This window comes from Chrysemys picta, chromosome 2 (genome assembly GCF_011386835.1).
Source record: "Chrysemys picta bellii isolate R12L10 chromosome 2, ASM1138683v2, whole genome shotgun sequence".
Lineage (NCBI taxonomy): Eukaryota > Metazoa > Chordata > Testudines > Emydidae > Chrysemys > Chrysemys picta.
The window spans coordinates 242,568,029-242,581,113 of NC_088792.1; positions in this window are offsets into that span (position 1 = coordinate 242,568,029).

Here is a 13,085-nt window from a genome sequence, read left to right on the forward strand (position 1 = left end):
ATGCAGCAACCCACCGAGCTCCACGCCGGCCCTGGCTGCCACTTCAACTCCACTATGTCCAGGCTCTGAAGGTGCTACCACTGCAAATGCTGCAAGTCCGACAGTGAAGAGTGCATCCAGAAAGGTGCAGGGGTTACAGAGGGCCAGGTGGGGGGTGCAGGCTGGAGGTGTGGAATGTGGGGATGTGGGCTGAGCAGCGAGTGAGGGGTCCACACTGGGGATGCAGAGTGTATGTGGGGGCTGGTGGGAGGATACAAGCGGAGCTAGGGGTGTGGAGTGCGGGTGGCTGGGCAAGTGGTACAGGCTGGGAGGGATTGGGGGTGCGAGTGGCTGGGCAGAGTGTGCAATCTGGGATGGACTGGGGATGTGGAATACAGGAAGCCATGCTGGGAACTGGCAGTGGGGGGTGGGCATGGTGTGAGGCAGGGCCAGGCTGGGGGTTCAGGGGCCAAGGTGAGGAGACTCCCATTCTGTCCGGTGGAAAGGAACCCACTGCCCCTTGTGTGAGGGGGATCAGCGGTTGCAGCCCAGGTGGCTTCGTGCAGGGCAGGGGTTCTGTGCTTTCCATTAACTGGGGCCCCACAGGCTGGGAGCTGTGGTGTTGGACTGTTCCTATACCATGGGGTCTGTCACCAGGACCCAGCAACTTCTGCAGCCCCAATCCATCCCCCAACCTCCTCCCCCACATCTCCTTTCTCTATCACTGAAGACAACACCACCATCCTGCCTGTAAATCAGGCCCATACCCTGAGCATCATCTTCAACTTGGACATCTCTCTAGATCCTCACCTCCAGGCTAGGTCTAAATCTTGTTGATTCTTTCTGCATAACGTCTCCAGCCTTCCTTATCCATCCACTCAGCTAAAACACTCGTCCAAGCTCTGATCATCTTGCATCTCTATTATGGTAAAATCCTTCTCTCTGGCCTTGACAAATGCAGTCTTGCCCCATTCATATCCTTTTGCAATGCTGCTGCAAAGATCATGTTCTTAGCCATCACTTTGGCCATGTCACCTCTGCCTTTGTATGCTTCCATTGTCTTCCCCTTCTCCAGCTCATCAAACATAAGCTGCCCTTTCATGGCCTATTCCCACCCTGCCTATCATCTCTCACTTGCTCCAATTGGCTCAATGCCAGCCTCTGTTGTCTAATCATTAATTTTCAAACAAGCACCTTTGTGATTTCTCCGATGCTGCCCTCACGTGTGGGAGGAGCTCACCACAAACATACATGAAACTAACTCATTATCCCCCTGCAAAATGCTCCTCAAAACTCACCTTTGCTCTGATCCTTACAAAAAAAACTTGACAACGGTTGGGCTACTGGTGCACTGATACCACTGCCTATCATGCTGGCCAATATTGTCTCATTGTTTCCTTGTAATTCTCTGTCTGTCTGTCTCTGTCTGTTGTCTGTTTCCTTATACTTCGATTGTAAGCTGTTTGGGGGTAGAGACCATCTTTTTCTTCTGTGTTTGTACAGCACCTAGCACAGAGAAGTCTCTATGTATTCTATGATTCCATGACCACATAATGTGCTCTGGATCCATCCCTTGCCTTAATATGTAAGCGTTCATTTTAAAAAATGCTTCTAGGCCTCATGACTGTGAAGAAAACCTTAAAAACAGGAAACACATATAAACCAATGGAGTACTGTGTTCCTGACTCTGCAGACAGATTGAGACAATAGCTCTGGGAGATGTGAACTGTCTTATTCCTCTCAGTGGGTGTTGACTCTGAAACCTAAAGATGATAATGTAAATGACAACTCAATTAACTATTTCACTGCTGATCATTTTAGCAGAAATAGCCAACAAATATACTGCTGCATCCCACAATCCTAAACTGCCTCCCCAGTTGGATAGTTAAATGTCAAAGTAATACCAGGGTTATTGAAGTAAGTTGATTATTCAGTATCATATTTAATTAATCAAAACACTCCATTAAAATATTCAAATAAAGCTACTGTAGAATTTCCAGTATATTGCACCAGTTCCCTGCAGAAACCCAGGATCTTCCTGCATAATTTAGATCCGGCTTGCCACAGAATACATGGGGCCTTGGTAAGAATAGAACCAAAGGCTAGGGTAGTCTGCATGGATGCCTGCTGTCGGATATTGAGTCCTTGTTTGAATACTACTCTATTGCAGTTAGACTGAATTGATAGATGAATAAATAAACCTTTAGGCTGGAATGATGTAGGTGCACTCGGACATGGGATCAAAGTCATCCTCTCTCACTGCCGGATCAAAGCCAATGCAAAGAGGAAGCAGCCAACTTACTGGTAACACCGATTGGTGAAGCAGAGGCATTTGTTTTCAAAATGAGAGATATTTATTCCCTGATAGCATTATATAGCTGTGACTTCCTTTCCACTTTACCTGTTGATTAAAATACCAATAGAAGAAACAGATAATTCAAGAATATGTTTGTTTTTCTGAGCTGCATTAATATACTACAGTCACAATTACTCATTTTACTGGGATGGGTTGGATTGTGGAACAAATTTGTTTTGTGGTTAAGCCAGTCAAAAAACACCTAATTTATGAAAATGATAATGTTTTAAATTGCTGTACTTTGACCAAAAGGCTCATTTCTGGTTGTCCAGTTATTTTGATTTGATTAGTAGGCAATGATTGCATGTTGTGTAATTGGTACTTAATAATTATTGTTAGTCTTTGAATAGTAGATAGTAAAAATAATACACAGTATTCTCATTAGCAAGGCAAAGCAAATAATTGAACTTTTCTGTTTGGTATTCATACACTGACAACATTTGTATAGTTTGTCAGGCCAATAAAGTACTATAAAATTGAACTGAAATTGTATCCCATTGCCTGACTTCTGATGGCATGGGCCTCAGTCCCAGGGTAGGTTTTGGTTCCTGGATACTATAATGATGGTTGTGTTAGAATTCATAAGATTTATTAGCCAGGCACTGTGGAGAATGTTGGGGTATGTGTTGTGTTTATATTATTTTAGGTGTGAGCTATGTGGGAGGTAAAATATATGAGTAGAGGTCAGATAGTGGTTTGAAACCTATAGACTCTGTGAGGCCCATTGGGTTGCTATGAGCCACTCCGGAATGTTGGTTCAAAAGCTAGCAGTGGGAAGAGTGTGGAGAATTGCCAGCTGTAGGTGGTTTGGTCTGGGCTTATGGAAGTTGCCAAGAAAGGTCTCTCAGACTCCTGAGACTGTTCCATCAGGGATGATGATGGCCTGGGCTGCTGAGAGGGTAGTGTGGAGACCAGATTAAGAGAACACTGGACTCTGTGGCTTATGGAAAGGAAGCCTGAACTGGGGTATGAAATAAGACCTTTGGGGGCACTTTCAGATCAGTACCGGAATTAATTCATAGATTTTAATGGAAAATAACAAATTACAAGTTTGTTAATTCAATCTGCAGTGGAGCTGTTGTGAAGGGTGATTTCTGCACCGGCCTTTGAAAAACACTGACCATACAGATCAGGGAGCTCTGCTCCTAAGGCCAGGGTCCTTGTAAGAGGGAACAGAGGGAAAAGGGCCCTGAGGTAAAATTTCCAAGTGAGAAGCTTGGTGTGGTGGCTGCAGGTATCTGAGACTGGCTTGTAGGAAACCCAAGGTTATGACAATGGAGATTGTAAATTCTACAGGGGAGGGACCATGTCTACTTGTTTGTGAGAAGTGCCTAGCATATTTTCAGGTATTCAAAATTATTATTACCAATAGAACAAGATTTTGTGATCACTCCATGCATATTCTTGTAGTGGCAGGGATCATCATGCTTTTCCATGATAAGGAGGGTAATGAATCTGCAAAAAAGCATAATGAATAGCTTTATATTAACTCAGTGAATGAGAGACTTCAACTGGGCACAAGTGCTTGACAGGAGTTGCCATGGAGAAGGAAGAAAAACAATAGGTAATGTGGTGAATAGAACTGGCAGCTCTTAGTCTTTGCAGCCTGTTTCTACCAGTAGGTGTCACTGCAAACAAGCGGCGGTCAGAGTCAGACTCTTAACTTAATAGCTGGGGAAACATATGTACCACATTAAGTTTAAGCCATAGAGGTGGTGTGTGTGGGGGTGTAAAATGATCTAAGGATGTGCCAGTGCTTATGGCTTATTTCCTTTCTTAAAAGTGAACTGCAAGACCTTTTAAAAAGAAAGGAATGAATGAGATCTCAGATTATTAGAAGAATATATGTGCAGGTTTGATGGGCTGCATTTTGGGTGATTCTTTGTGCAGAATGAACATGCAACTGCTCACTTACTTTGCATGAGCAATTAGTATCAACAGTTTCCCAACAAATTGCCCATTTAGACCCCTGACTAGCCTTTTGCAAGTGCAAATTCCCAATTTGCAATTGCAATAAATACGCGCACACACACAAACACATAAAGTTAGGCAAACAATTGCACACACTTTGTGTAAATGAACCTCCAATCTCTCATTCACAGAATTTGACCAACATTCCAATATATATCCTGCCAAACCCTAGATAAATGATTCAGACACATCTGGAGGGGAGGTCCTACAAAGTCATTCAGCTAGGGCGCACGTCTGCAAGACCCTAGATTCAGCGTGCACATGTCTTCTCCACCTGCCACATGCTTATGCCACGCATTTTGCTTGAGCTTGGATATCATTGCAGCTGAAGGTGGAAGAGAGTAAGTAATGCATCCAGGGTGATGCATGTGTTTGTGGAGAGATTTAGCGAAATTGAGGATGGAGGTTTCATTTAAATAAACCTACCATCTGTCTCTGTCTCATGATAAAAGAGGTGCAATCCTACTTCATCAGGAGTCACAAGTTGTTATCATCTCAGCCAGCAGGAAGCAGTGTATATCCAACACCATAAAACACTGGAATATGATTAGTAAACTTAACAATAACATTTGTGTGTGTTCTTGACTTGCAGTTGCAGGTTTGACAGCATTAACTGCAATCCTGAACTCAGGGTTTCATGTTTCCTCTGCAACAGTTGCAAAACCTCAAACAACAAAATCAGAGCACAAAAGGAGACATAAAATCCTGAACTCCAGTATTGACAAGTAAGTGAAAGAAATGTTTTCAGATTCTGGATCTGGTTCTCCTCTTACAAAAGTGTAGCTCCATTGGCTACAGTGGGACTTCTCATGGAGTAAGGTAATGTTCAAAATAAGGAAGGGTGGCAGAATCAGGCCCTTTGAAAGCATACAAAGGACCCCATTCTCCTCTCAGTTACATCAGTGTGTAAATCAGAAATAACTCAATGGAAATCCATGAATTTCAAATGATGTAAAACTTGTTTATTGTCATCAAAGTGTGTTGTTTTCTTAGACCCAAGTAAGCCATGTTCTCCACATTTAACCATGCAACTTCATGCCCCGACACCTTGCTTATGTAACACTGGCAGACTCTGGTCATTGTCGGGCGGGATCGAACCTGGGATATTTGGAGTTTAGTGCATGAGCTAAAAGCCAACTGGCTGTTAGCTAAGCTGTAGAGCAGACTCATTTAACTCTCTCTCTCTAAATGGTCTCGGTGCCACTAAATGGTACAGAACACCAAACCCAGGAGGTGTGTGGGTTACACTTACATCTGTGCAGAACTCTTCAATCAGGTTTCACAGTTATAAGTGGAAGACGAGGATCTTTCAGGAGCTAATTGAGAAGGAGGAGGAGATTTTGTTTAAAATTTTATCCAGGTTAGCAGAGGCATGATACAACACACCCTTTGCAATCAGCAGAGAACACCGAGACGTCTCTCTGTACTGTTTACGGTATCAAATATGTGTAGCGTACATCCTGGAGCACTGCTCAGTCCTGATATCATGAGTGCTCCCGCCCTGTAATTAGATGTCCATGTTGCAAAGCGGGATTATTTCCTGGTTATTGTAGTGTAGAAAATTTTGGAAAGTAGGCGATGGGCCATATTGCGCTTCCAATACCCCCATGCAGCTGACACAAGGGACCATATCTTCAGCTGCTGTAAATCCGTGTAGCTCCATTGACGTCAACAGAACACCCATGTACACTGACTGAGGATCTGGCCCAAAGAATCTGATGGAGATATTCAGGTCTCCAACTCTTGATCCAAACAGGATATTCTGTGTAAGTGAGACTGTCAGATGTAAATTGCTGAAAAGAAAAATCTTCACCGGTTCACACGACTCCTTTTTTGAAAGCAAACTGTCCACCTCTATTAACTGAAATGTGAACTGAATGCTTATGAAAGATAGGCAAATGTATTTATACACAGCATAGCACCTCACTCTATTTGTCATGCTTCTCTCCCCCCACCCCCCTCGGGTAAATAGAGAAATACAGGCATTTAAGCCTGGGATTTTTTCAGATCATTACACTCTTTTTACAATTAAAAAACTGCAGCTCACTTTTAAACCAGTAGTCAAATATGACTGGTGAAGGTTTTTCCTCTCAACAGTGGACCTGATAAGGCTGATTATATAAACACCTGTGTGTCTGAATAGGAAAGAGCTAAGTTTGAGACCTGAATGTTTATTAGACTCTTAGGGTAAAATTCAGACCCAACTGAAGTCAGTGGGAGTTTTACCATTGACTTTAGTGGGGGCCAGGATTTCACTTTTTGTGTCAGCTGCATGTGAGTATTGAGGGCATAATATGGCCAGTAGCCTACATTCCACAAAGCTCTACACTAGAATAATTAGGAACCAATCTGGCTTTGCAACATGGACGTCTAATTGCAGGGCAGGAACAATTGTGATATCAGGACTGAAAAGCACTCCAGTATGCATATTTCACTCCAGTATGTGCACTCCACATATCTGATATTGTTTAAAAAAATACAGAAGTCTCATGAGCGTGCCTCAGTGTTCTCTGTTGCCTGATGGGGGGGGGGGAGGTGTTGGATCAGAATGATGTACGCATTGTGATGGCTTCTATTGCAGGGATATCTATAACAGATGATGAACAAATTCCCCAAAGGCTGAAAATGCGTCAGTATTAAGTCTCTGCTAAACTGACTACTGTTAAAAACAGAATCTTTCTCTCCAATGTTATTTATGGATGGGCTTATGGAAGAAGGAAAATGTAATTGCCTCAAATTCTTTTGATTGAAATAACGATGGCCCACGCTCCTATTTATTTATACATGTGTACTGGATTTGGTCTCTTTGTTATAACTTATTCAGTGCTCTTTGGAGTCAGCGGTAATCTTTCCATCACTTTCACTGGGCATTGGATCAGGTCTTTAATGCACAGCTGTTCAAGTGTCAGGAAGATTTTCTGTACTCGTTACAAGTACTTAACACTCTTATAGTGCTCTAGTTTATAAAGCATTGTCCAAACATTAACTAAATAATATTTGTTATCAACAGAGAGATTATGCCTTTTGCCTTTGGCGGAGCCAGGGTGGGCACAAGCCAAACCTATTCAACCAAAACACAAAAGCCGCTAAAATAAAATAAAATAAAATTTTATATGATTAAAAAAATTCCTCAGTTTTATATCCTTGTTGGTGCCATTTTCTATTGCATTTTCAGAGGTTACACAAAGCCACAGCCTACCATCCATTTTTTAGTGGAAGTGCCCAGAGAAACTAGTGGAGAGTTCTTGTTAAAAACCGATGGTCCAGTATAGCCCCTAGAAAGGGATTGTATTCATAATAACACAAAGTTAGAATTCAAGAAAGAAAAATTGGGAGAAATTAGAAATCTAGGGCCAAATTCTGCATACAGTTACAATGATGTAAAATCACAGCAGTTCCATGGACTTCAGGGGAATTACCTCAGAGTTACACTTGTAACTTCTGTCCATGCTCCAACCCTTGCAGAAGAGTTGGAAGAACTTTGGCCAACTAGGGCCTCATAAGTTGACTTCAGGTATGTTTAATGTGTGTTTTAAATCTGTTTATTGTTTTTAATATGCATTCTCTGTAATGCTTAGGAATAAATGTGCTTGCTTAAAAAGAGCTGTGGGGGGAATACGTAACTTCTGGCAATACACTGTTCATAGCCTTCAGTGGGAAAGTAAAGTACAGGTGCTGGCCAATAGGCAGACTGGCTTGTTGGGGACATCACAGTGTGTGGCAGGGGGCTGTGCAGATTTAAGACCACCTGGTCAGTAGGGAGTGGGACAAGGGTCCCTGCCCAGAGACAGGTGATGGCTGAAGACCTGACTGTGAGCTCCTGGAGCAGACCATGGAGGTGGGGAATATAAGTGCAGTTATCCTGAAACTGTGACACTGCCAACCTTAATAGTACCTGAATTTAGTTAAATTGAAATCAGTGGGACTATTGAGGAGTAAGATATTACACATTGTGAGTAAAAAATGACAGAAAGTGATGTGAAATATTGAATTCATTACTTAAATCTGTCTTTAACAAGAAATAACAAAGGTGCGGCCCTTAGTGTGGATTTCACCATATATTGCTATGAACAAGTCTGCATTAACAGGTAGATAGGAAAAAGTCCATCTCTAACTAGTATGATTTTATAAGTTGGCCCAGGACAGTGTGATAGCTGATGCAAATGAGCTGGCAGCTATGGTCTGAGTGAAATGAACACAGAGCTGCAAGACTAGGCTCTCTTCCGAGCTTTGCAACTGACTTTGTGGCCTTGGCCAAGTCACTTAGAGCCAACATTTTCAAACCTAGGTGCCCAAAGTTAAGCTCCTGAATCTGTATTTAGACATATAAATAGAAGAGGCCTGACTTCCATAAGAACGCAGCTCTATATTTCTCATTGAAATCACTAGTAGCTGCAGGTGCTCACCACTTCTGGGATCAAGGCCATTTCTCTATAAATGACTAAATATAGATTTAGAAGCCTACTGCTAGGCGCCCAGGTTTGAGAATGTTAGCTTAGCCTCTCATGCCTTAGTTTTCCCATCTGTAAAGTTAGACTAATGATACATACCCACCTTTGTGCTTTAAGACCTACAAATTAAAAGAGCTATATAGATGCTAAGTGTGTGACGCCTGTGGCCATGGTATAAATAATAATCTGTATTATATAATATAACTATGTTGACCCATCTCTTCCAATCTAAGCCATATTGCTTTGGCAACTGGCCCCGCCCTGCTGCAGGCTCTTGGAACTGGAGTTCCACGGACCCTTCTAGAACTAGATCTTCAGGGATTGTGATTTCCTGAGCCAGGCATCTGATCTTCCGTCTCCTTTTATAAATCAGATATGCCCAAATGAGTTAAAATGTCACCTGAAGAGAGAATGTGCTTGTAGCAAATGCATGGGGGCAGGACCATCACAAAGGGATGGGAGGATAGGTCTGGCAGCAGTCCTACCAGTAAAACTAGAAGGCCAGGCAGGATACAATGAGAGAAATAGGAAACAATTTGTGCGGGTTGGCAAGTCTTTCTGTCACAATAAATATCTAAAGCAGGCTGGAGCCCCTCCCCTTAGCCTTTCTTTCCCTTGGCCAAGTGACACAGGAATCCAACTTACAAGCTTTGCCCTGGGTGATGTAGTGGAAACTGACCCAATTTGACATTATCTGGCAGCCTTGTAAAGATCATAAGGTAATAGTAACCACAAAGGGGAAGCCGTCACCCTTAATAATATAAGGAGAGCGACTCTGTTCCAGGTGTGATGGAATTTCTCCTGCATACTTTTCCTTCAAATCGAAGATATAATTGAGCCATCAAATCTGATCCTCTTGCAGAAGAAGTAGATAATTCAGCCCAATATGGCTCCTTAAGATAATTAGGAAATAAACTCTATTCCCTGCCTGATGGTGTAAAGTTAGGCTACTTGTCAAAGCAAATAGGATCAGAGACAGAGAGCATGCTGCCATCAATCAACCTGGCCAGGGCAGTTGGAGAATGAGCTGATTCATTTTCCATGAGAAGGATGCCAGTGGAGCCTGATTATTATGGAAAGCTTTTCTCTCTCTCAGCTGAAAATTCAGAGGAAGGACAGCAGTGGTTACACTGTCTGCTCTTTCTCAGGATGAATCCCTCCTTAAGGTGCAAGCGGCTTTGCTGGCCCACAGAGGTGTAATTTATTGCTCCTTGTGCCACCGCTAGTGAAACTCACCTTAGACATTTTTCAGGAATCATTTCTAAAAAGTTCCAGCCCAGGACACTAAACAAAGTCTTGTTTGCCATGTTGTGTTGCCTCCTTATGATTTTAAGAAAGCATTATTGTTTTAAAGGGAAATCTCCAGCCCTGCCGCCCTCTCCTCTGGAAGCAAACTTGACTGTAGTGAAAGGGTCTTATCACAAGCCAAGGGAGGACATTGTTGTAGGTGTTGTTTGTTAAAATATTGGCAGCCTGTCATTGTGCCTTTTGTAGTATTTTTTTATTATTTATTTTATACTTGTTATACTATTAGTGAAGACAGCAATGCTTTCCAGACAGAATAGGAAGTGAATCTAATAGGCGTAAAAAGAGTCAGGTGTAGATAGTTTAGCAGTTATGAAAGCTTTTGTTTCAGGATACAAGACCAGAAAGTGTTGCTGCTGTCACTGATCTCCAGCCGTCATTAGCATTCTGAAATGTTGTTAGGTTATGGATTGTCTAGACATGCTTGCAATGTGAGACCCAGTCGCTGGGTTGGGAGCTTGTTCTCTTTCGGCCCAATCCTGCCAGGTATTGAGTATCCTGAACTTTCACTGAAGTCAGTGGGAACTCAGGGCACTAAGCACCTTGCAGGATCAGGCCTTTTGTTGCCAGTGGGGTGATCTCTTTAACACTTTGCTGAACAGGAACCGTATTCCTTTGGCAGATTGAGTGTTGTAACTGATAGTCTCTAAAAAAGACAGTCATCGTATATTGGGGTGACATAAACTAAAGCATTGAGATTTATTTGTCCAGTGGATTTATTCTTTTAATACATTTGACTACCGTTACCACAGTGAACCTTGTGGTACTATCTAGTTTGTGCTTTAAAGTGTTTGCCATTATCTGGTACTCATTTAAAGGACTGCAAAAGGACCATGAGGGCGGAGGGAGAGAGGGCGGAGAGGCTGGTCACAAATCAGTGAATGATACTGTTTTTTGAGTGGTAATAGTCAGGCAGAAAGAATTGAATAATGTGTAAAGTGACACCTCTTTCTGAATCATTCTTCTTAAGATCAGCTGTACCATGTCACACAGTTCTGTGTTAGGAGCTCTTCTCTGCAGGGTCCAATCATGGCTCACTGAGTCTCTTTTGCATCAGTGTTATCTAGGTTCTTAATGTGAAAAAAATAACAAATACAGGGGGTTAGAATACTGGTCTTGTAAACTGGGGTTGTGAGTTCAAACCTCATTGGTTTTGATTTAACCATTGGAAAAAAACTATCAAGGGAAGTGGTGGAATCTGTTAAAGTCTTCAGATCAAGACTGGTGCCTTTCAGGAAGATATCCTTAGTCAAACACTAGTTACTGGGCTCAATACAAGAATATCTGGATGAAATTCTAAGTCCTGTGTTATATAGGAGCTCATACTAGATGATCTAATGGTCTCTTCTGGTTTAAAAATCTAGGAATAATAATAATTAGCCCTGCCTTGTGATTTTTGCTTTACATCAAAATGCAGCCTGTATCCTGCATCCAAGATGTCTAACCTCAGAAATCACATAATTTTATTAAATTTAATTTGATCCAAACAGAGGTGCTGAGTAAAAATATGCATTTTATGAATTATTATTACTTATATCACATTAACATCCACAGTGTGTGAGGCACAGTACAGATATATTAGAACAGGGGTCGGCAACGTTCGGCACGCGGCTCGCCAGGGTAAGCACCCTGGAGGGCCAGGCCAGCTTTATTTACCTGCTGACATGGCAGATTCGGCCGATCGTGGCCCCCACTGGCTGCGGTTCGCCGTCCCGGGCCAATGGGGGCGGTGAGAAGCCGCGGCAGGCACATCGCTCGCCCGCGCTGCTTCCCGCCGCCCCCATTGGCCCGGGACGGCGAACCGCGGCGAGTGGAGGCCGCGATCGGCCGAACCTGCTGTGTCAGCAGGTAAATAAAACTGGCCCAGCCCACCAGCGTGCTTACCCTGGCGAGCCGCGTGCCGAACGTTGCCCACCCCTGTATTAGAAGAAACAGTCTTTGGATTGTAAGATCTTTGGGGCAAAAAGACAGACAAAGAGATTGTGTCAGGAAAAGGGTGCAACATACAAGTAAAGTGGTGAAGGAGATGACTGGCATATGTCTTGATCATTTCATGTCTTTTCATACAGGGGATGGATCACTTGATGATTCCTGTTCTGTTCATTCCCTCTGGGGCACCTGGCATTGGCCACTGTCGGAAGACAGGATACTGGGCTAGATGGACCTTTGGTCTGACCCAGTATGGCCGTTCTTATGTAATAATACATGTTGTTTATGCATACTCTCCCCAACCATCTCTTTACCTAATCTTGATTAGCTAATAATGTGTAGACACCACAATAGAAGTAAATCTTATGTTGGGATTCAAATGAGGAGAGGTTGAATAATGATACCTACTTTGTAATCCATGCTTAATGTGTTTTTACTCTCCTTCAAGTATCAGCAGTCTTGGGGTTGTATATTATATGACTGTAAAATATATCTTTATACATCTTATTATGTTAATTTTATGTCTCAGAATATGATCCCTGGTTTCTGTACATTGCTTTCTTCCTTTACTGTAAAGATAACAGATTGCTATGTCACTGGTGATTGAGGTATTGAGACAGAGTGGTTTGCCAATTGTCAGGTGGATTACATTATCAAGCTGATTTAGTCTGCTTTACATTTTATGAGACCATGTGCTATAAGCATTTTTCTGTGTCATTTTTGGTTGTCATCACTAGTTCCTTTGGTTTTCATATGTAGTCCCATTTGGTATTTTCCATCAGTTTTCTTTTGGAAGAATTCACCGGAAGAATCTTCTTCTTAGTGTATGCACAGTGTGCCTCAGGCAGCACATGACCAGGATTCATCACTGAATTTGGTCCACTGGTTGGATTATTAGCTTTCCTGGCTCAGGCCAGTTACTGACTGGGAGTGTGATGCGAACACTTATTCATGTCCCTCTCCAGAAGAATAAAAACAAGAAAAGACAAGATACTGTGATTTATGTTAGAAATGGGCCTGAAGTGAACAGTGGCTTGAATTTGTCCCCTGCTTATCACCACATATAGACACACATAGGTCCCCAGACTGTAACT